This window comes from Crinia signifera, chromosome 3 (genome assembly GCF_055691185.1).
Source record: "Crinia signifera chromosome 3, ASM5569118v1, whole genome shotgun sequence".
Taxonomy (NCBI): Eukaryota; Metazoa; Chordata; class Amphibia; order Anura; family Myobatrachidae; genus Crinia; species Crinia signifera.
The window spans coordinates 181,172,248-181,193,692 of record NC_139219.1 but is presented as its reverse complement, the minus strand read 5'-3'; the positions used below and the strand labels follow the sequence as shown (position 1 = coordinate 181,193,692).

Here is a 21,445-nt window from a genome sequence, read left to right as displayed (position 1 = left end):
TAGGACTGTGCCATCCAGTTGACAGTATTAAATGCTGCAGAGAGATCCAGAAGGATCAAGATTGAGGATTCCCCTCTGTCTTTTGCGATCAGAAGATCATTTAACACACACCAGGGCTGTTTCAGTTTTATGCCTTTTCCCGATTCCTGATTGGAATGAATCATAAATGTCATGAGTTAGATTGGCATACATTGTATTGTACATATAAGAGTTGATTTATAATTACACTTGTGTCGCTGAATTGGTTAAAACAAAGGAATCAACTTTAAGCCTTTATCCACAATGGTCTAAATTTAAGAAAGTCAAAAATGTACAGTATGTTTTAATCTGTATTAAGAATGTACTGTATCTGTGTTTTTGAATGTATCTTCATCAGTGATCACAGCTTTAAAGCACAGTTAAGGCCCCCATACACTAGGGCGACTTGTCCTAGGGACAAGTCAATCCCGATTTTCCCTGAGCTTCCCCAGCAGCTCCCCGGGGGAGCTTGATAAGATTTGGCACTTGATGTGCCATTTTTTACATGTCATAAATCGGATGCGATTTATCACATGTAAAAATCCAGGGAGCTGCAGGGGAGCTAGCGGTCCGTGGGAGCAGGGAGCGGTCCGAGGAGGGGCGGGAGCGTCAGGAGCAGACTGGGAGAGGGGACCAGTCCGGGGAGCGGCAGGAGCAGGCTGGGAGTGGGGACCGGTCCAGGGGAGCGGCGCGAGATGTAGCGGCAGGCAGGGAGCGGGGACCACAGAGCAGAGAGACCGGGGGCGCGGCGGGAGAATACAAAGAAATCCTATACAAAAGACTGGGCGGCCGCTGATTAGCTGGCTGCCAATCAGCGGCCACCCAGTCTTATGAATAGGATGGTTTCTATTCTCCAGCTCGCCGTGGGGACTGCAGAGCAGCGGGAGAATAGAAACCATCCTATTCAAAAGACTGGGAGGCCGCTGATTGGCTGAGTTCCCAGCCAATCAGCGGCCGCCCAGTCTTTTGAATAGGATTTCTTTATATTCTCCCAACGCAGCCCCGGTCTCTCTGCTCTGCACTGCGCCGCGGTCCCCGCTCCCTGCCTGCTGCTACATCTCGTGCCACTCCCCGGACCTATCCCCACTCCCAGCCTGCTCCTGCCACTCCCCCAGATGGCTGCACAGGATTTATCCTATGTGCAGACCGTCCGACATCCGGATCTGATCCGATGCACACGGGACCGCGCATCGGATCAGATCAGATGTTATACCGTACGCAATTTGGCCAATTTCACCCGTTTTCTCGGCCCAATCCTCCAGAATTGGGTGAAATTGGGGCTAAATCGCGTAGTGTATGGGGGCCTTTACAGTATAGGGTTTTGGGTTCACCTGCCTGAGGCAGGCAAGACAAACTCCCGATAAGTGTCATTGGCCTGGGCTAATAAGAAAGCCCCGGGGGAGCCATTAGAGCTAATTGATTAACCCCTATTTCTTTCATCACATTATTGTTACTGTAGTGTTTTCTAGACTAACAGTTTTAAATTATAATTACAATATTGTAGCATCAGTTTTTACTTTACAAGTACATTTGTTTGATAGGATTGATTTTTACTCATACTATGTTGAATATTGCTGATTATGTTATTTAATATAGTATGTGCTTGTACAGTATTTGGTCTTCAAACAACCCCTGTATTATCTTTACCATTATAAATATTAAGCTTGTCCACAATTCATGTTTAAGGTGTGTTTGACTGGATTAGCGCACCTTACCTAATTACAGTATCTCCTGTTTGTCTGAAATACTGTTTCCCCATTTTCTAAGTCAATCTGGTGACTGGAATATAACATGCTTTGAAAGATTAGTGTGCTGATCCTGCATGAGGCCTACTCGAGTTGATATAGTAGTGTGGTCCATTGACGACTCCTACCTGTAACTCCATGGGAGGTGGAGGGGCTGTTGCTCTCCTCTCTAACCATCTTTCTTGTGCATCTGCCTTATGCGTGAGAGTGAGTGTGTGCACAAATTGAGAAGCAGCCCCTAGAAGCTAGATATGACTACCATTATAGCAAAGTAGCTTGCATTGGAAGGGATGTTACTGCTAAATGCAGTCTGGAGTGGAAGATCCAGGGGAAAAACAACTCCACCTGGGACTGCCTGTGGCTGTGATTAGCATGAACTTCCAATGGGAAGCCACTGTCACTGCTAGATAGCCCCTCAGGTGTTAGAATTTACTGGGATGCTGCAGTTCTGCAGCCTCTACATAAAAATTCCCCACTGTTGTGATTCATGTTTGTTTATGCGCTAGGGGCACTAAAAGAGTAAGGAGGGTATTTAATGCTCCCGACAGTTGGATTCACAGCAATTTTCGACCTGATCTGACAGTAACTCGACAGTTGATATTCAGTGTTCCGACCGTTGAGTGTCGAAATGGCCCCATTTTGTCAGAAACAGCAAATTTGTCCATTAGTGTACAATTCCGTCAATTTAGATTCGACTTTTAAAAAAGCAGAATCTTAAAACCTTCAATGCTGTTGGAAATGGTGAGACAGATTGAATACTTCCCCAAGTGAGACTTCTATTAATCTGATACATCAAGATTGTAATAGTGAGCCAGATGCACTAAGCTTCAAAAGTGATAACATGGAGAGTGATAAACAACCAACCAATCAACTCCTGCCTGACGGTTTTCAAACACAGTTTGTGACATGGCAGGTAGGAGCTGATTGGCTGGCTGTTTATCTCTCTCCTTTTTATCACTTTTGAAGCTTAGTGCATCTGGCCCATTATATGTATAAGTTAGTCTTTATGAAAACTTTCAGTCATCCAATTTGGATTGTTACCAATATTCAAGTGGTATACATGATATTTCATTATTTTAAAGCTCAAATTATTCACAATATGCTAGAATGTGTACTTTGCAGTAGTTTTATACTTAAATTCTAAGTAATTGTATACTTCCAAGATATGCAATCAAAATCTTAGGTACGGTACAGTATATTCCTACCATCTTGTCTAATCATTTGTCCACTTCAACTTTGCCTTTCAGATTGTGTAATTGCTGCTCCATTTAAAATCTTTGTATCTGTATTTCAATTGCAATTAAATATCTATTGTACATAAGAAACTGTGAAAAAGAAATTAAGTCATTCAACAAAAGCTATCAAATGAACAGTAATACTTGATGTTTTAAAGAAAAAACTGTGTTAATTTAATATGCAGTATATTAATAGCGCACTGAATCTGCCTGACTTGGGATCAAATATATTTTTTCTTTTTATTTCATTTTCCGAGTGATAAGCATTACTTGGTACATTAAGCTTGGTTCTGTGGTGATTTTGACATATGAGCATATAAAAAGCACAAGCAGCTATTGAAAAATCTGTTAGTATAAAACTTTGTGGATAAGAGAAAATCACTTTAAAGGGTTAAAGCTTTAAATGGCTGTAATTCAAAGTGTATTCGGTACTTATGTAATATCTGGACTCCCGTTTTTCTTATGAGACCACCTCCCCTCGCCACGCTTCGGGCACGGTGGCTCGCTGTGCTCGCCACACTATATAAAATCAACTCCATGCGTAGTTGGATAGTAGGGGTATGAAAAAATGGGGTGCATTTAACATGGGAGCCCAGATAATACATAAGTACCGTGTATTCAAACTAAATTCGGTACTTATATGTTAGTTGGGCGGCCACTATAGTTAGTATGCTCATACCCCCACTATCCATGTCAGCATGGAGTTGATTTTATATAGTGTGGCATGCACAGCGAGCCACCGAGCCCGAAGCGTTGCGAGCGGATGCGGAAAACTAAGCAAATAGCTTAGTGGGCGCCCAACTAACATATAAGTACCCTAAATTCATTAAGTTAATTCTTGCATTAAGTAATTACATATATTCTGATTATTAATTATTAGGTAACTTTTGTACAGTTAGTGTAGTTTGAAGGAATATCGGGGCTTTATTCTGCTGTGAGTGCTTTTTGGTTCTATTCAGTTTATTGTTGTACTGAATTATTGTTATTGTATTTTTTACAACAGATGGCATAGTATGTTTTTAATATTGCTTTGGCATTTCAAAGATAAATTGTCATGCAGATGGGTTCAGCATCAAACACTGAGCTGGCACACCTTTGTTGGGTTTGCACAGTTCTGTGCTATTTGGGTTTAAATGACTTTAGTTTTACATTTGCAGTTAAAATCTGCAAATTCAGAGAATAATTTGCATGTAAAGCACCAAATTAAAGAAAATTACCAGTTGTGGTTCAGTGACTCAAAGCAAGCATCACTAGTTCTTTTATTCCAGAATACAGATGTCCGTCTTTGCATCAACATTTTGTGAGTCATTTCCAGAACTGCATAAACAGCACTAAAATAAAATACAACCAAATCAATATGTAGCAGCTGCAAAAACCCCATACAAACACAACAAAAGATTGTAATATACTTTTGAATAGTAATTAACATAATATTATGTGATGACATCAAATGTATGTTTCAGAGAGTTGTAGAACATCTTCATTTCCTCAAGCATCAAGAAAATATATTATGATGTGTAATCTGACTTTATGACCTTCACCTTTCTTGAAAGCTCCCTCAGGGAACATCATTTTGCCATTACACAGATATACCCCTTCAGTAGCATAAGACAGTGCATTTGAGAGAATTTTCTTCTTGACTAGGTCATTACCCACAAAAAAATACATTATTATTATTAATAGACTTTACTACTAAAACTCAGATGGGATTCTGGTTTGGCTCAGAAAATGCACAACAGGGAAAGAAATAAACGGCTGGTGGGGGAAGTTAATTGAAATAGATTAGCATTGCAGAGTGTCGAATTATAGAGAAGTGAAATCAATGTCTGAAAAAATATATAAATCAAAAGAAAAGCAATAAACTTACCAGAAAGCAGATAAATGTCTACTTTAATACATTTAAACTACAGCTTAATGGAGTACATTCAGCAAATACTGTTACTTTGCAATTTAATATATAAAGACACAAATGACACAAATTATTACATTTTCAACTTCTCTCCCACTTCACTTTGCCTTTTTGCTCCCCCCCCCCTCTATCTCCCCCTCCCTCTCTCTATTTCTCTCTCTCTTTCTCTCCACCCTCTCTCTCCCTTTCCCTCTCCCTCTCTCTATGGGGGTTATTCTGGTTCACTCCTTCTGACAAATTCCTTCTCTAATGGACCAAACCATGTGCACTGCAGGGGGGCAGATATAACATGTGCAGAGAGTAAGATTTGGGTGGGGTTTTACTTCAAAGTGAGATCTATATTACAGTGTAACAATAAAGCAGTCAGTATTTCCCCTGCACAGAAACAAAATAACTCACCCAAATCTAATTCTCACACATTTTACATCCGCCCCACCTGCCGTGCATATGGTTTTGTCCATCTAAGAAGGAACTTGCCAGAAGGAGTGAACCAGAATAACCCCTACGTCTCTTTCTTTCTCTCCACCCCTCCCTCTCTCTCCCCCTCCCTCTCTCTATGGGCCAGATTTACTAAGCTTCAAAAGTGATAAAATGGAGCGTGATAAAATGCCAGCCAATCAGCTCCTACCTGCCATGTCACAGACTGTGTTTGAAAAATGTCAGGCATCAGCTGATTGGCTGGTTGTTTATCACTCTCTATTTTATCACTTCTGAAGCTTAGTACAACTGACCCTGTGTCTCTTTCTTTCTCTCCACCCCCCCCCCCCTCTCTCTCTCTCTCTCTCTCTCTCCACCTTTCTCACCCTTTGTCAGTGGACAAAGGTAATAACCTCCAATTTCTAAAAACACATGATTTTCTGGTGTATTTCGAGCAAAGTTTCAAGTTGCCCCATGTAACAAGAAACTAGAGGAAGTCGCCACAGTCTGCCAGAATCCCTCTATATAATTGTCACCATCACCATTTAATGTCAAACATTACAAACAAGTTGTCAGATATATTAGCCTGCAACATATAACTCACTGACCATCACCAGAAAAACATAAAACTGATGCAAGATTGCGATTTTTATTTCTTTGCCACTACTTACTACTCAATCATGATGGCTCAAAACAAATAAACATCTTGATATTAGTTTATTATTGGCAAACTAATATTAAAAAATGAAATAATTTTACAGTAAATTAATAAAATAATTATGTATTTATGTTAAATGAGGTTATATTAATTAATTAATTAATGATACAAGTACATCCATTCTGGTGACACAAGTTTGTAGTATACAGTAATTGGTGTTTTAATCATTAATTACTCTGAACCCAATTTACCATAAAAATATTATTGTCTGCATAATTTAATATGTTATTGTTCTCAATTATTGAGACACATGTAAGTAAATGTCTCTCAATAAGGACGTACATGTCTCTCAATAAGCAAATTTGTCTACACCATATGTAGACTTATTATTTCGGTATGGGTCTTATCTTATCACCTTTTAATTTCTACTCAATTTTTCTAAGTGTTACAGCATTACACTATTGCATATTCTCTTCTTCCTTTATATATGTATATCCATCAAAAAAAAAAAAAAAACTCTGAAGGAAAAGAAAACTCCATGGTAACAAAGCGACCAGGGACTCATTGTTTTATCGCCAGAATGGGCCCGACTGCTTCTAAAGTTGAGCCCATTCTGCTGAGTTCAATGCTGTCAGGAAAGACAGCATTGAATAGGGCCCCGCCGCTATTAGCAGCAGGAGATTGAATACCCTCCTTAGTATGATGTATCATAAATTGTGAGCCCATTTTTTAGTACATTTTCACGCATGTTAATTCACTTACTTTTTTTGGTGAATCAGAAGGGATTGTTAATCTAGATCTAGTTTGTTTTACTCATTATAGTTTGATAAGTTGATAGTGTGTTCACCTCAGTCTTGTCTACCACATAGTTAAGCATTTCTAATGGACAAAGTCATGGGCACTGCAGGTGGGGCAGAGCATGAGAGAGAGTTAGATTTGGTTGGGGTTTGTACTTCAAACTGATATTTATATTGAAGTGTAAAAATAAAGCAGCCAGTATTTACTCTACACAGAAACAACATAACACCCAAATCTAACTCTATCTGCACATGTTACATGTACCCCACCTGCAGTGCACATGATTTTGTCCATTAGAGAGAGGATTTGCTTTTGCGAGTGAACCAGAATCAGGACCATGGTGTCAGATTTAAAGGTCCAAATAAATAAAAAGACAGGCTAGAACATGGGGAAAAAAATAATTTGTAATTAAATTGTTGTCCATTACAAATGGAGATGGCAGGCTGGGGAGTAAAAGTGGTAATAACAGTACTTACATTAGGAGCATATGTGCCCCTTGGACATGCAAACTTAATTCAGTAGGCCATATCTCCAGAAAAATATGTATCATCAGCATTTATTTTTTACTCTGCAAATACAGGTAAAAAGTTTGTGTTAGCTAAAAGCATCAGCATGCCCATATCTATTAATGGCTGCAAAATCATAATAGAGGTTGATAAAAACAAGCCTCATTATGGCCGACAAGAAAATATAATTCTGCAAAAGTCACTTGTGATTCATGAAAAAACAATAGTGATGATATATACTGTATATTTTAAGTTATGTACACAAATCTATTGGTTTTCAGGTTATTTTGTACCTAAATACATTTAATTCTCTTTTATCCTCTTCTGCAGTAATACGGAAAAAACTAACAAATGCAGAATAAACCCGTACTGGACTTGCTCCTAGTTGAGCAGCAAAGTGAATGATTGACAACTAACCTTTATGCATGCTTAGTATCTGATTGGCTAGTGAATTAAACCGCTTAGCTTGGCTATCCATATATTGACCACACAAGGTCAGATAAAGTCATTCATAGTCTATCATGATACAGTTGCACAGGATTACAGGAAAATCAAAATACCTCTACAGAGTAGCTACAAAATGTTCTCCTACTTTCATGCAACAGTTTTTTGCCCTTGTCTCATTCCACTATCAATATCAATATGGTGCCCAGAGATATTGTACCTTGGTTTTTTTTTTTTTTTTTTTCTTGTATGGTTTTGTTTGTTTGTTTTTCCTGAAAATACCATCAGCCTTTTTAACTATATACTGTAGTCCAACATGTTCGGCATTATATCTCTATAATAGCCTTTCTTATTCCCTGTAGGATATGGTCTGGCATTCTGATTTGCAGCATCTGCAGTACTAAAAGTACCAATAGATTTGTATTTTTAATGCATAACCTTGCTATTTTTTTTAACAGATGAATACACAACAAAATGAAGTTGAGAACTATGTCATTGACTGTGAATTGGTAACAGTCTTGACATGAGGAGACTTTTATCAAAACATATTTTGAGGATTCCAACTGGTATTCTTCACTATACAGTATGTGTTTAGAAATCTGGTGCATAAAAATCACACTACTTAAACATAGTTTACATTGCCAATGTTGAATCTTCAGGGATACTTGCCTTCAAGATTTTCTGGCACATCTATTCTAAACCTACAGCTCTGTGAGATTAATGGTCTGTCATCTTTGTCTCCAGCACTTTTGAGGTGTGATTTGCGAAGCAATCAAAATGAAATGATTTCCAGGAAGCCACTGGGATGATTGAAAATATATTGAAGTACAGTACAGTAGTCTGAAGAAATCATTTATGACTAAAGTTACACGTTGGAGCCATTTCAGATAGTAGTGATAGCAACATCATGGGTATTGGTGAAGTTACTTTAAAAGGGAAAGTTTAACATTACTACTTAAAAAACACATTGAAATTATCTTTACATTTCAAATATGTTAAAGGTCTAATCCAACTATGTTTATTTTGAACCATTTATCTCTTGCTAGCAGAATGATTGTGATCCAATGTTTTCAAGATTTTGGCCATCAAGCCTTGAATGCACAAGGGGACTAGAGGACCACTATTCACTGCTCAATAGGATGGGTAGCAGAAACATTTATTTGAGGACCATTGCACAGAAAAGTTGCCTCTTTGGGAAATTAAATGTATTCAAAATTTCAGCTATATTGGTTTATATTTTTTGTCAGAAGCAGGGACCTGAATTTTGGAGGCTTTTATAAATAAACACACAAAATTGCTTTTTAAAAGCAATGTTTTAAAAGGTGCACATTTTCTGGTGCTAGAAGAGTTTGCTTTATGAAATAAGATTGCCACGTGTGCAGTTTATTGCCCACTTTGTAATGTAACCAATTGACCCAGAATCATCAAGTGGAGGTGGCTGAACATTGAGCCCCATTATTTCTATTTTTGTGTGGTTTGTTTTTTACTTTTATTAAATTGATTGACATTACAAAGAAGGCCTTGTTTTTACAATTTGGGAAGCATCAACAACATATGTAAGTATGTATAATGTAGGTAATAAGTTGCAGGATAAACTTAAATAAGTGCCTTGGTCCATCCTTAATTGAGCTGCAATGCCTTATTTTGAATCACAGTGGAAAGTAAATGTAAAGTAACTATGGTACTTTGTGATATCCTTAAATTTAGCCAAGGACCTTTCAGTAGATATATACAAATGTAAAAATAATAATAATAATAATAATAATAATAATAATAATAATAATGTTGTTCATATAGCACTTTTCTACAAATAGGACTTAAAGTGCTTTACATTTGTCTTTACTGCACACATAACAAAACAAGCTTAACAGTGGATATTAGTGAAATGCTTGAGAGAACAGTAAAGTCTTGAGTCTATTTTTAAAATATTTTACAGTAGGTGCCTATGGCACTGTGTCGGGGAAGAGAGTTCCATAGAGTCGGAGCCACAAAGCCGAAAGCTCTACCCCCAGATGAGTTCAGGCAGATTCTAAGTATTGTTAATAGTCCATCATCTGCAGATCGCAGTAATGGAGATGGACAGTGAGGAATCAGAAGCTGCTTCAAGTACCTTGGACTCTAGTCATAAATGGGCTTTGAAAGTCATTAAGCCAATCATAAAAGCAATTCATCATTTACAGGCAGCCAGAGAAAAGAGTATAGAATGGGTGTAATGTAGCTGGAGTTGGGCTGGTTGGTTAAATAGCCTGACAAAAAAAGGGGTCACGATGTGACAGAGAAAGGAAGAACAAAAAGGCTTTTTGGGGCACACTTTACTGAAAATTGGTTATAAAATTGAATACATAACTTTTAATGGATAATTGAAGCTAAAACAAATGTATGTGTTAGATTAAATCAACAAATTACACATCATAGATATCGTGTATTAATCAAGACACTTTGTGGCGAAAATAACAAAGGCAAATTTATGCTCCCTTGGTGATGAAACAATACATAAACAGATACATCATGTCTCAATTGGTATGAAATGACCGGAGCATTTTATACCATCTGCAAGTGGTGCAACTCTTTTGTTGGGAGACCAAGGTATAGGGAATTGCATAGTCTCAAAATGATGATACAAATGCATGTATGAATTTAGGCAGATCTTATGGGGGAATTAAGTGCTTGATTCTGGCTATGTTCCTTAGATGTAAGAATGAGGATTTTATTGTAGCACTGGACCTTCAAGTGTAAGTCCTGTTGGTAGGATATGCTGCAGTCTTGCTCTGTGATTTATGATTAGGATCTCTGTTTTATCAGGGTTAGTCATGGCACTCATCCACTCCTGGAGCTCAGCTAGACAACCATTTAGGGTTCTCAATACCTGGAGCAAAAGAAAGGTACAGTTGTGTGTCATCTTCATAACAGTGGCACAGTAGGCACAGGTCAGGTAGCAAGCATGGTTAACAGTACCAGGATCACGACAGTGCAAGTCAGGTGGACAAGTGCCAAACTAAATCAATCTAGAGATTTGTAGTATTTCTGATTCTTGCACAGATCTGCAGACAAAATATCAGGTATTGTACTCTACATTCGATTGCTTTGTAATAAACTACTGGGAGAGATTCACAACCTTTCAGTTTTAATTTGACAGGCTCATCCATGACTTCAAAGAGATTTAAAAATGTAGATTTATTGAAGTGGAGGAGGCATGTAACCCACTGAGGTGGTCAATCAAGCTTGTCTTCCATGTATCGAATGATTCCATGTTGGAAATTGTGCCTTCACAACCTATTACTCCTTGCTACCTTTTTCTCAAATCAAAACTTAATGGATTCTGTGGCAAATGTCACATACATTCCCTGATTTAGGTAGTACATGACTTACATATTTGAATGCAGGCTCAGATAAAATAGAAATATGCTCCTATTTAATAGAGCATGATAGTTCTATTCCTGTCAAGTTGATAAAGATTTGGGTTATGAAGCTTCATCATCTCACCTTGAATGTTGTCCTCTTTTTAGAGTATCTCCTCAATGAATTGATTTTTTAGTATGTTTTTTAGTTTCAGAAACATCAACATCTCATATGCGGTTGATGTGGTTGCCCCTCTAATCCAGGAGGAAAGCCTACTCCTTCAAGGGAACTTTCCGATCCTTCGTACAAGAGTAAGGCTGAAAATCTTTGCACTTGCAGGCCACAATGTCAGTTGTCAGCATGTTTTTGAAGAGCTGGACTTCAATGCACCATTTTTACTATCCCGTATTTATTGTGGTACTCTGCAATAATTTGTACAATGCATGCGAAAGAGACAAAATTAATAGGTACTTTTTCATAAATACTACTCTCTTTCTTTACTATCGCTATTTTTGCAATCACCAAAAATCATTGTTCCTTGTTTCCACCAATCTCAATAACCTAACTTCCTCTTTCATGAAAACAACATCCAAGGATATCCTCATAAGAAGGAAGCTGAGAGGACACTAACTCTTTTAACTTGCCAAACAGGGTGCAATATAACATCTTGTGTAATGGAAATTTAGAGCCATATTTACTTATAATAAACAAGTACACAGCAAACAGTAGTGAGCAGGAAAATCCTCTCTACCCCCAAGAACACCTAAATGCTATTGCAGAAAGTTGCCAAACAGAGACCAATCACAAATGGCAAACAGAAGTTGCAAGTGCATGTCCAAACAAGTCTCTATCCTATCGCATACAGTGCTGCAGCATTTAAGCCTCTACAGCCATTGCAAGGATGATTGGCCGGTGGCAGGAGTGAGTGATGGTGGTTAAAAGTGCAGACTCAAACATGTTTCTAGACTGCACGGATTGTGACATTGTCCCAGCATTTGCAATTTTTGTGTGTTTATATGGAAATTCACATGATTCAAGAAACTGTTTCAGACAGAAGATATTAACAAAGTAAGCTGAATTTTTACATGTTTTATTGACTAAAAAGAGGCAACTTTTCCACGGTTTTAGAATTCAAACCCCTCCAAAAAAGGTATGACCCACTCTACTACTCATTATCCATGGGGTGCATCTAGGGATGGTTTCAGGGCAAGATTAAGGAGGGGGCTCTCAGGGGATCAGTATCCCTGGGACCCCTCTATTTTATTTTAGCTAAAGGTTTTGTGCCTGGGAGGGGGTAGTGCTGCAGCTTCACCTATCTGCCAATGTGACAATGATTAATGGTGCTGAGCATCGGGAGCCAAGGCACACTGACTGTGTGTGCAGTGCATTACTGGGAGTTGACTAAGTCCCATGAGATTATGCACAAGAGGTCAGAGGATGAGCGGCTCGTGCTTAGCTGTGCTTGGTGGAGCTCATAATATGCTTCACAGGCCCATAGAGGACAGCAGCAGCAGAAGCCTTGTCATGGGAGGATTTTTATTCAGAGGCAGTGCTGAGCATGTCAGGGCTCCTACAGAGTAAGGTACAGAGGGACAAACACACGCTTTTCATGTGGTATTTTTTAGTGTATTTTTATTTTTTGGGGTATTTTTAAGTTTAATATTCTCCCGTGCAGTTTGTGGCCAGTAATGACAAGTGGAGGGGGTCCTCTGTCTAAAGTGACCTGGGCTTTCGAAGGCCTAATCCGGCCCTGGATGGTTTAAATGTCAATGGAATTGAGTGATGTATAAAAATGACCAACCAATATGTAAAATTATTATTACCTCCTTTTAGCATTTTTTCAGCGCATAAGAGCTTTTACACATGTGTGTTGGAAAACAACTCTAATTGAAAGCATTTAAACAAAACATTAGAAGTTTGTTTTGAGAGCTTCTCTGCAGCCTACTGTAGTGTGCTATCTACTTAATGAGTGTAATATAGAACATCAGTATATTGTAGTTAATGCTACCTCTTGTGAAGGCTGCATTAAATGTTAAAAATCTTTTAAAGCAAAGAAAATCAGAACCTGTACTCTGGTCTATTCATGAACCATATTATTAATGTTGTTTAACTGTCTGAACTACAGTGCTTTTAATAGGTGTGGAAGAACACACACTGAAATTAGTACACAATGTTAACCATTTGTTGCTCTCCTAGAATCAAAGAGATAGCACTGTTAACATAAAAGTTAATTATGTACAAAAAATACAAATACAATACAAAAAATTGAACAATCCACAATCATCAAGGCGCGACTTAATGTGTGCAATAAAAATGGTATGTCTTTTGTTGAATACTCAAACCATATGAAAAAAAATACAAAATTCAACCAATGTGATGTGTCATTTATATATAAAAATGTAAGAGTATTATTTTCTATGATGGCGTACCAAACTCACACAACTTTGTGGAGTAGAGACGCCTATCTCAGTTTCTTTTATCCTTGTGAGCAGTGGTCGAAGTGGAAATTTTGAAGTGGGGGTATGGAAATTTTGAAGTGGGGGTATGGAAAAGTAAAGAGTGAATATAGTGGGCACCTTCGGACACCCCCTGTCCATCAACGTCCCCTGCCAGACTGCCCCGTTGTACAGGGGTATTACAAAAGCACAATATGTGCTGCTGAGTGATCAGAGAGCATCCTGAGGGGGAAAAAAACTTTTTTTTTTTATCTTCAGATTAAAGTGGGGGTATGCCATACCCCCGTATACCGCCCCACTTTGACCACTGCTTGTGAGGATATATACAAATCCAGTGGCGTACCGAACTTACGGTTTTTCATGCTTGAGTGAAGTCCGTTATGATTTCTTTATTGATAATGGGAAAAAACATCCAAGCTTTTCTTTATCTCAGTGATGTGCTCAAATTTGTTATGTATAGAACATAAAATGTTAAAAATTGTATTTATTTTTATTATAAAAAAGTTCTGGGACACTGAGATGGGCCATACCTTTTTTATAATAAAAACTTTTTTTTACACATAATAGAAGAAAAGTCTTAATTTTACTTGATTCAATTAAATTGAGGAGGATTGAGAAATCAACATTCCTAAAGGGACAAAGAAAGTCACCTAAATGAGCTTTGAGTAAACCAGTGACCAAGTAAGTTGGGTACGCAATATATGATCTGATATCATTAAAATAAACCATTATATGCTTCTGAAACCCTAACTGTTGTAAGTAAGGTATGCACATTTAGAAGAGGTGTCCCTTAAAAAGGTGGAGGTTCCTTTTCTTCTAAATCTGACTAAGAAAGATACAGATACAGGCTTTCAATCAGCCATATTCATATGAGTGCGGGTACGACCTCCACCTTTTCATAAATTTCACCTTCACCAAGGTGTTATAAACAAAAAACATTATTGTACAATCCTACACACAATTTGTTTTCCTTTTCTTCATGTTATTTGGGGAGCACATCCACCAATGAAGCCAGTTGGGAGCCAAAGAAAGGGATCACACAAAGATACCGTGATACGTCTGAAATAACCCATTTCCATTGTGAATAGGGTACGCATACTCCACTTGGGTTATTCATTAAGAGAGGGTGAAGGTTGAAATTCTTAATCCAGGATAAAGATACCTTTAGATGTTTTCACCTAACCCTACTTTGTGTGAGTGAGGGTACGCCCAATCACTTCATAACTTGTATCTTCCATATAGAGATGCACTTATAAGAAAAAGTATAATCTACAATAAAAAAAATGAAGTTTATATTTTACACATCAAAAAAAATGTAAGCACATGACTGAGATAAAGAAAGATCAGGCCGTTTTTTCCATTACCAATCTAGAAACTTGACATCATTAAAGCACGAAATAACATTTGGTAAGCTACTGAATTTATATATATCCTTTTTCACCTCACAAGAGAAAAAGAAACCGAGATAGGCATCTCTACTTCTCAAAGTTGTGTAAGTTTGGTACGCCATCATAGAAAATACTACACACATTTGTAATATATATATATATATATATATATATATATATATATATATATATACACACGACACGTCACATTGGTTGTATTTTTCTTTTCACATTGAGTATCCACATGGACAGTTCCTCATCGCCTTGACACTACGGATGTAGAGGCGGGATATTCAACAAAAACTTACAATTTTATTACACACATTGAGTCGCTCCTTGATGATTGTGGATTGTTCAAATTTTTTGTATATGTTTAGATGTTTGGAAATGTGATGACATTTTGTGTACAGTCCAACTAACTCGGGCACCAGAGCGCCATTTAGGTAAAAAATCTCCATAATCTTTTCTTCTTTGATAATAGTTAATTAAACTAGGGCTTTGTACTGGCAGGAATAATTTTGAGAATATTCTTGTAAGAAACATTTTAGTTAATTACTCCAAATACGTGCTATATAATTACGCTTTTTAAAAAACTCATTGTTTAACTACTTTTTATAGACTTTTTATATTAACACAGTTAATATAAGTACCTGGTAATTTAGAAAGTAATAAGTACATTTAGTAAAGCTATTAATGAAGTAATTCAATACAGAACAAAACATTTCCTCAAGTTGCTTATATCATACTTGCCTGCAGTGTAAGTCTACTCTCCGCGAGAAGGCCTGAGAAGAAAAACAGTTGGGCACTGCAGAGGACTGGGTCTGAATGGTCTTGTCATTAGGCCTGTCCACAATATAGGGCAACTACGATAATTTACTGGACCGCAGTTAGAAGGTGGAGCTAAATGACACAATCCAGTCATTTAGAGCAGCCATTTTCTTACAGCTCCCGCGATTGTCAGTGCTAACATACAATCCTGCCCACTTCACTAGGAATCAGGAAAGCTGTCTACTCTTCCTGAGCTCTGGGGGCCTTCCCAAAAAATCAGGTGTCTCCCACAGCTTCTGGGAGAGTAGGAAAGTATAGTTTATATAGAGAGCATGACTAACAAAATGAAAGACATTGTGGAGTGTTGGTCTAGGTCTATGGTATCTGGGATTCCTAGTTTTCACTCTAGTCAGATTTCAGAGTCCCTATTTGTACTCACAAAGAGGTTTGGACTCATTTTCTTCAAGCACAGAGGTGTAAAATACACTGCACAAACAAAAACGCATTTCCTGCACCTTTTTAGTTGCACATATTTTATGATATGAGGATACAAACTCAAAACCCACAGGATTAACCAGAAAAATGTATGTAATTTCTTTATATGGGCTCAATGGGAAAGCAGTTACAACATATATGTCTTTTTACGTGTGTATTTATGGCATTTTCTGCCCACAAATATACAGCAAGTGTCTTACTTTATTGTAGTTTGCCCAAGCTTTATCCATAACCCATTCCCACTTCTCACATTTAAGGAATAATTAGTCAATGATATGTATACACATTGACAAAAGCTTAGTGTACACATATTTGGGAGCATTTCTTAGTGCAAGGAAGCATATTTACACAGAAGAATGTCCTTATGTTTATCTGTAGATGGCACCGTAAAACAATGAATAATTCAAATGCATTATTGTCTCTCTGACCAAATATGGAAGATTCCTTAAATGTATAATTGTTTTCCAATACGATAATTCAATTTGTTGTAATACTTGTAGGCCTAACACTCAATTACTTATTACAAACAGATTTAAATTTACACACAAAGGGCTTTATTCAGATCTGAGATCAGTACAAATTTGTTTGGAAAATGGGCAAAACCATGTGCACTGCAGGTGGGGCAGATGTAACCTGTGCAAAGAGAGTTAGATTTGTGTGAGTTATTTTGTTTCTGCGCAGGGTAAATACTGGCTGCATTATTTTTACACTGCAAATTAAATTTCAGTTTCAGCGCACCTCACCCAAATGGAATCGGTACATCTGTCAGAATGAACTTAGGTCTACAGTCATTAGGTCGACCCCACTAGGTCGACTGGCAGGAAGGTCGACCTGACTTAAGGTCGACATGGGCCAAGGTCGACATGACTTAAGGTCGAATTTGCATAAAGGTCGACATGAGGAAGGTCGACTGGTCATAAGGTCGACATGGGTTTTTCACTGTTTTTTTATCCGAATGTCGACACAGTCGACATGGACACAGTTGGCAATGAGAATCGGACCCTCGCATCGCTCGCTTCGCTCGCGATGCTTCGGGCACGGTGCCTCACTGCGCTCGGCACACTATTTTATTCTCCCACCACGCAATAGTGGATGGTAGGGCATGAAATACCGCCTGTCGGCACATGTCGGCTCAAAAAACAGTGAAAAACCCATGTCGACCTTATGACCAGTCGACCTTCCTCATGTCGACCTTTATGCAAATTCGACCTTAAGTCATGTCGACCTTGGCCCATGTCGACCTTAAGTCAGGTCGACCTTCCTGCCAGTCGACCTAGTGGGGTCGACCTAATGACTGTAGACCTAAGTTCATTCTAATAGATGACCGCATCCCAACCCAAATTTAACTCTCTTTGCACAGGTTACATCTGCTCCTTCTGCAGTGCCCATGGTTTTGTCCATTTTCCAAACAAATTTGTACTGAGTTCAGATCAAAATAAGGCCCAAAATGTGTAACTCATAAAATATAAAATTTTCTGTTAAACAGGTGAGTAGGCAGTGTATTTAAAGCTTGTACTTTGGGTGCTAGCTTCTGTACAGGGCGCTAACTGCGGCACACCAATGATACTTTTTCTATCAAAATGTCACAGGTAGAATTGTGTGAAAATGACAAAGTTCTGTCTGACCTCTCGTCCTTTCCCATGACATCTGCTCCTCTCCAAGTCCCAGCATCTATAACACCTAGGGTGAAATGTAATAGGATGAGAGAATCAGAAAGTGAGAGATTTGGAAAGAAATCTCCAGTTTTTTTAAAGCGGCAATCATTTACACTGCAAAACCAGATTGATTTTGCAGTGTAAATGATTGCCGCTTTAAAAAAACTTACCAAATCTCTCACTTTCTGATTCTCTCATCCTATTACATTTCCCCCCTTGTTTTGCTTGTGTTACCATAAATATAATAAACGCAATACATTATAAACACATTGGGCATGATTGTGAATTGAATGCATGCCTATAGTTTCTTAGGAGATCATTCTGATTGACCCACAAAGATGCGTAATTCAAGGGTGAAAACATTTTATGGCCACCGATCATCAAATGATTTTGCAAGTGTTTGCAGATCTCGCAGACCTCTGTTGACCTCAGATCTGTGCTGCCCTTGTATGGGAAGAGGGCAAGCAAGAGGGCAGGCGGCTGATGTCAGCTGCCCGTCCCCGGCACCCTCGTCACGGCCGCATTAGCATAGGAACACAGAGAGTGAGATTTAATAGGATGAGAGATTCAAAAAGTGAGAGATTTGGGGAGAAATCTCCAATTTTTTTAAAGCGGCAATCATTTACACTGCAAAACCAGTGTGATTTTGCAGTGTAAATGATTGCCACTTTAAAAAAAACTGGAGATTTCTCACCAAATCTCTCACTTTCTGAATCGCTCATCTATTAAATCTCACCCCCAGTGTTTTCATGGGGATGCCCATGAAATGCTGGGCGTTCCCATGGGCGCTACCCCTCGCCGCCTCCCCATGCCCGCATTGCTCCATGTGAATGGGACAGCGAATAATCAATTGTCGCGCCCGCTTGCAAACAAAGCCTGCACATGTACATAAAAACGGATGCGAATGCACAGAACCTAGACATCGCTCCCCTGTGCAAACGCACGGGGGAGCGAACAATTTAGAATGAAATACAAGGAAGTCATATGCATTACAAGTGCATCTTCATTGATATACTGTAAATATCTTCTAAGCAAGATGTAGGTATGTCCAGGTAATTATTGGCTATGCAGCTTGGGAGGGAGGCATTAATACACCTGTTTTCAGGTATATGATTTAAAAGAATAATAGACTAATGCCAGTGCTGCTGATGATGATGATAATGAAAATGATACCAAGCATACCAATAGGCACTTTTGCAAACCACAAAGATGTTATAACTTTGCATAAATGCCAATATACGCATTTATTTGCATGCTTGTAAAACAGGAGCTTTTACGATCAATTGGTTATTACCAAGTTTTTATCTTGTAAATGTTGTACTATTATAAAATGCTAAAAATAATAACGTAAATAAGTGTTCTTTCTGCTTTCTTTGCCATTCTCATTTTGCTCTTAGTCAATTCAAGTGTCTCAAAAAGTGGAAACTACGGAAGGTAGATTAAATGAACCTGTTATGTAACTGCACATTTCGTTCTCCATGTTAGTAATTTTAAACCCAGTTTATTTTAAGAAACTGGCCACACATTATTGATATCCTTTTCTTTTCCATTTTAAGAGCTTAAAGAGACATGTGAAAATGTAAAAAATATATATTTGTGAAAGTGCATCACCTTGGTTCCCATTTCTTGCATGCTCACCAGAAACTGTTTATCACACATTCAGGTTACTGTGTATATTAACAGTAATAATACATATTACTAAATGTAATCTCTTCAGAGCAGGGTCCTCTTCTCTCTTGTTGTCAGAGCCCTCTTCTCTCCCATACTCAACCATGGGACCATATTCGTCCACATACTCATCTCCATCTTTGGCCACCAGCCCCTAATAGCAGCCCCAAACTACTTAAAGCTAAGCTGTAGTGTGTATGGAATTGTGACACTCTTTTTACCTGTGCTCTATCTTTGTTATTTAATTACTTTAGTGTTAAGTTTTGTCTCCCTGTACTGTTCCTTTGTACGGTGTGGCGAAACACTTGTGGCGCATTATAAATCAAATATAATAATAATTATATTTTTACCGTTTCATATAATCTTGAATTAGATTTGGAGAATTCTTTAAAGATCTCATGAGTTTTTCTGAGACTGTATAAATATGTTATAAAACAGCTCTTGTGTCTGGGATTCTTTTTTTTTCTTTGGTATATTGTACAGAGGTTTGCTGTTCAGTCTCTAGAACGCAAGTTACAGAATACTGTATTGTCTACTTAAACTCATCAATAGGATGATAAGACTTGTTATATAGTACAATTATCGGTACTTGTGGAATAGCACAGCGGCCGGCTATGCTACGTTTTCAGCGTAGGCTAAGATACGCTGTCAGCGTAGCCCAACGGCTGCCTAACGTACTTAGCATAGTGAATCCGCAGCTGCCTATCGGCTGCCTAGCGTAGTTAGCGTAGTGACTCCTCAGCAGCCCGGCTCTGTCCCCAGCGTCCGTGGCCCTAGTGAGCGCCTCTCAAACAGCGCCGGTAACCGCCAGATCCCCTGCGCTGGTGGACGCTGGCAGAGAGGGGATCATGCGGGTGCCGGCGCTGAGGCGCTCCATCTGTCAGAGACGCAGGTATCAGTATTATTGAGTATAATACTGAGAGTCTCAGTATTATTGTGGCAGGGTACGGCAACCCTGCCCATGTCTGCTTCAGGGAGAGCCTCCTTTTCAAACTCCCCACTATCCACACCAGCCCAAAGCTTGACTTTATCAAGTGTGGCGAGCAGAGCAATGCTGGCCACGCAACCATTATGCTGATTCTGACAGGGCCGCTACGCTAATTACGTAACGGGTGCCGTGCTGTTACACAAGTACCGAATTATCTAGTAAACAATACTAACAACAGAATGACATTAGTACATAGATTACTTTTGTATAGCTTATTTTAAAAAGCCAGGTGTTGTTACTATAGTAGTTTGTAAAGAAGCATATGCATTATAGACCGTAGAGTCTCCAGAAATAGCTGTTGAGTCAAAGTTCCATTCATTATTCTAAAGTGTGGGTTGTTCGGTTGGATTGTTATTTTTACCAGCTGATAAATTGGGTCATGCTGTATGAGCACAAATCACCTGGGTATAAATAAAGAAACCTTATTAAACCAGCTTTATTCGGAGAGATTAAAACCCCATGTTACCTTACAGCCACTTTTTTGCACAATAAGGTGTTTACACACAGTGCGATTTTGGGTGTCAATTTTGGCTATATATTCAAAATAGATCACAAGTTGGTTCAAATCACACCTTGTTTAGCAGGATATGATCCCAATGCATGGCCCATCAGCATTGGAATAGAGAGTAGAAATAGTCTGTGCAGCACAGTCTTTTTCTACAATTTTCTAATGAGGACAATTCTGCTCAATGCAGCATGGTCCCCCCTCCCCCTTCCCCACTCCTCCCTCCCTGCCAGCCAATGCCGGCACCCCAATGATATCGTATAGACATTGGCAGCCACCGAATCGAACTGTGTGTGCACACCATTAACAAAAAACTATGCACACGTTTTCAAAAAAGAGGTAAAAGTGTTAACATGACTTTGATCTTTGTTTCTGCTTTTGATGATTTTTATCCTTCCAGCATTACAATGTGCTCGCCTTAGAACTTTATCATATGCTACCAAGTGTTCACAT

The 21,445-nt window shown here is 38.6% G+C and overlaps 1 protein-coding gene across 3 annotated transcripts in view; it reads left to right on the top strand.

The window, feature by feature from the left end:
- FUT9 (fucosyltransferase 9) overlaps positions 1–21,445 on the top strand; it is a 142,494-nt gene that overhangs the window by 56,420 nt on the left and 64,629 nt on the right. The window lies entirely within an intron of this gene.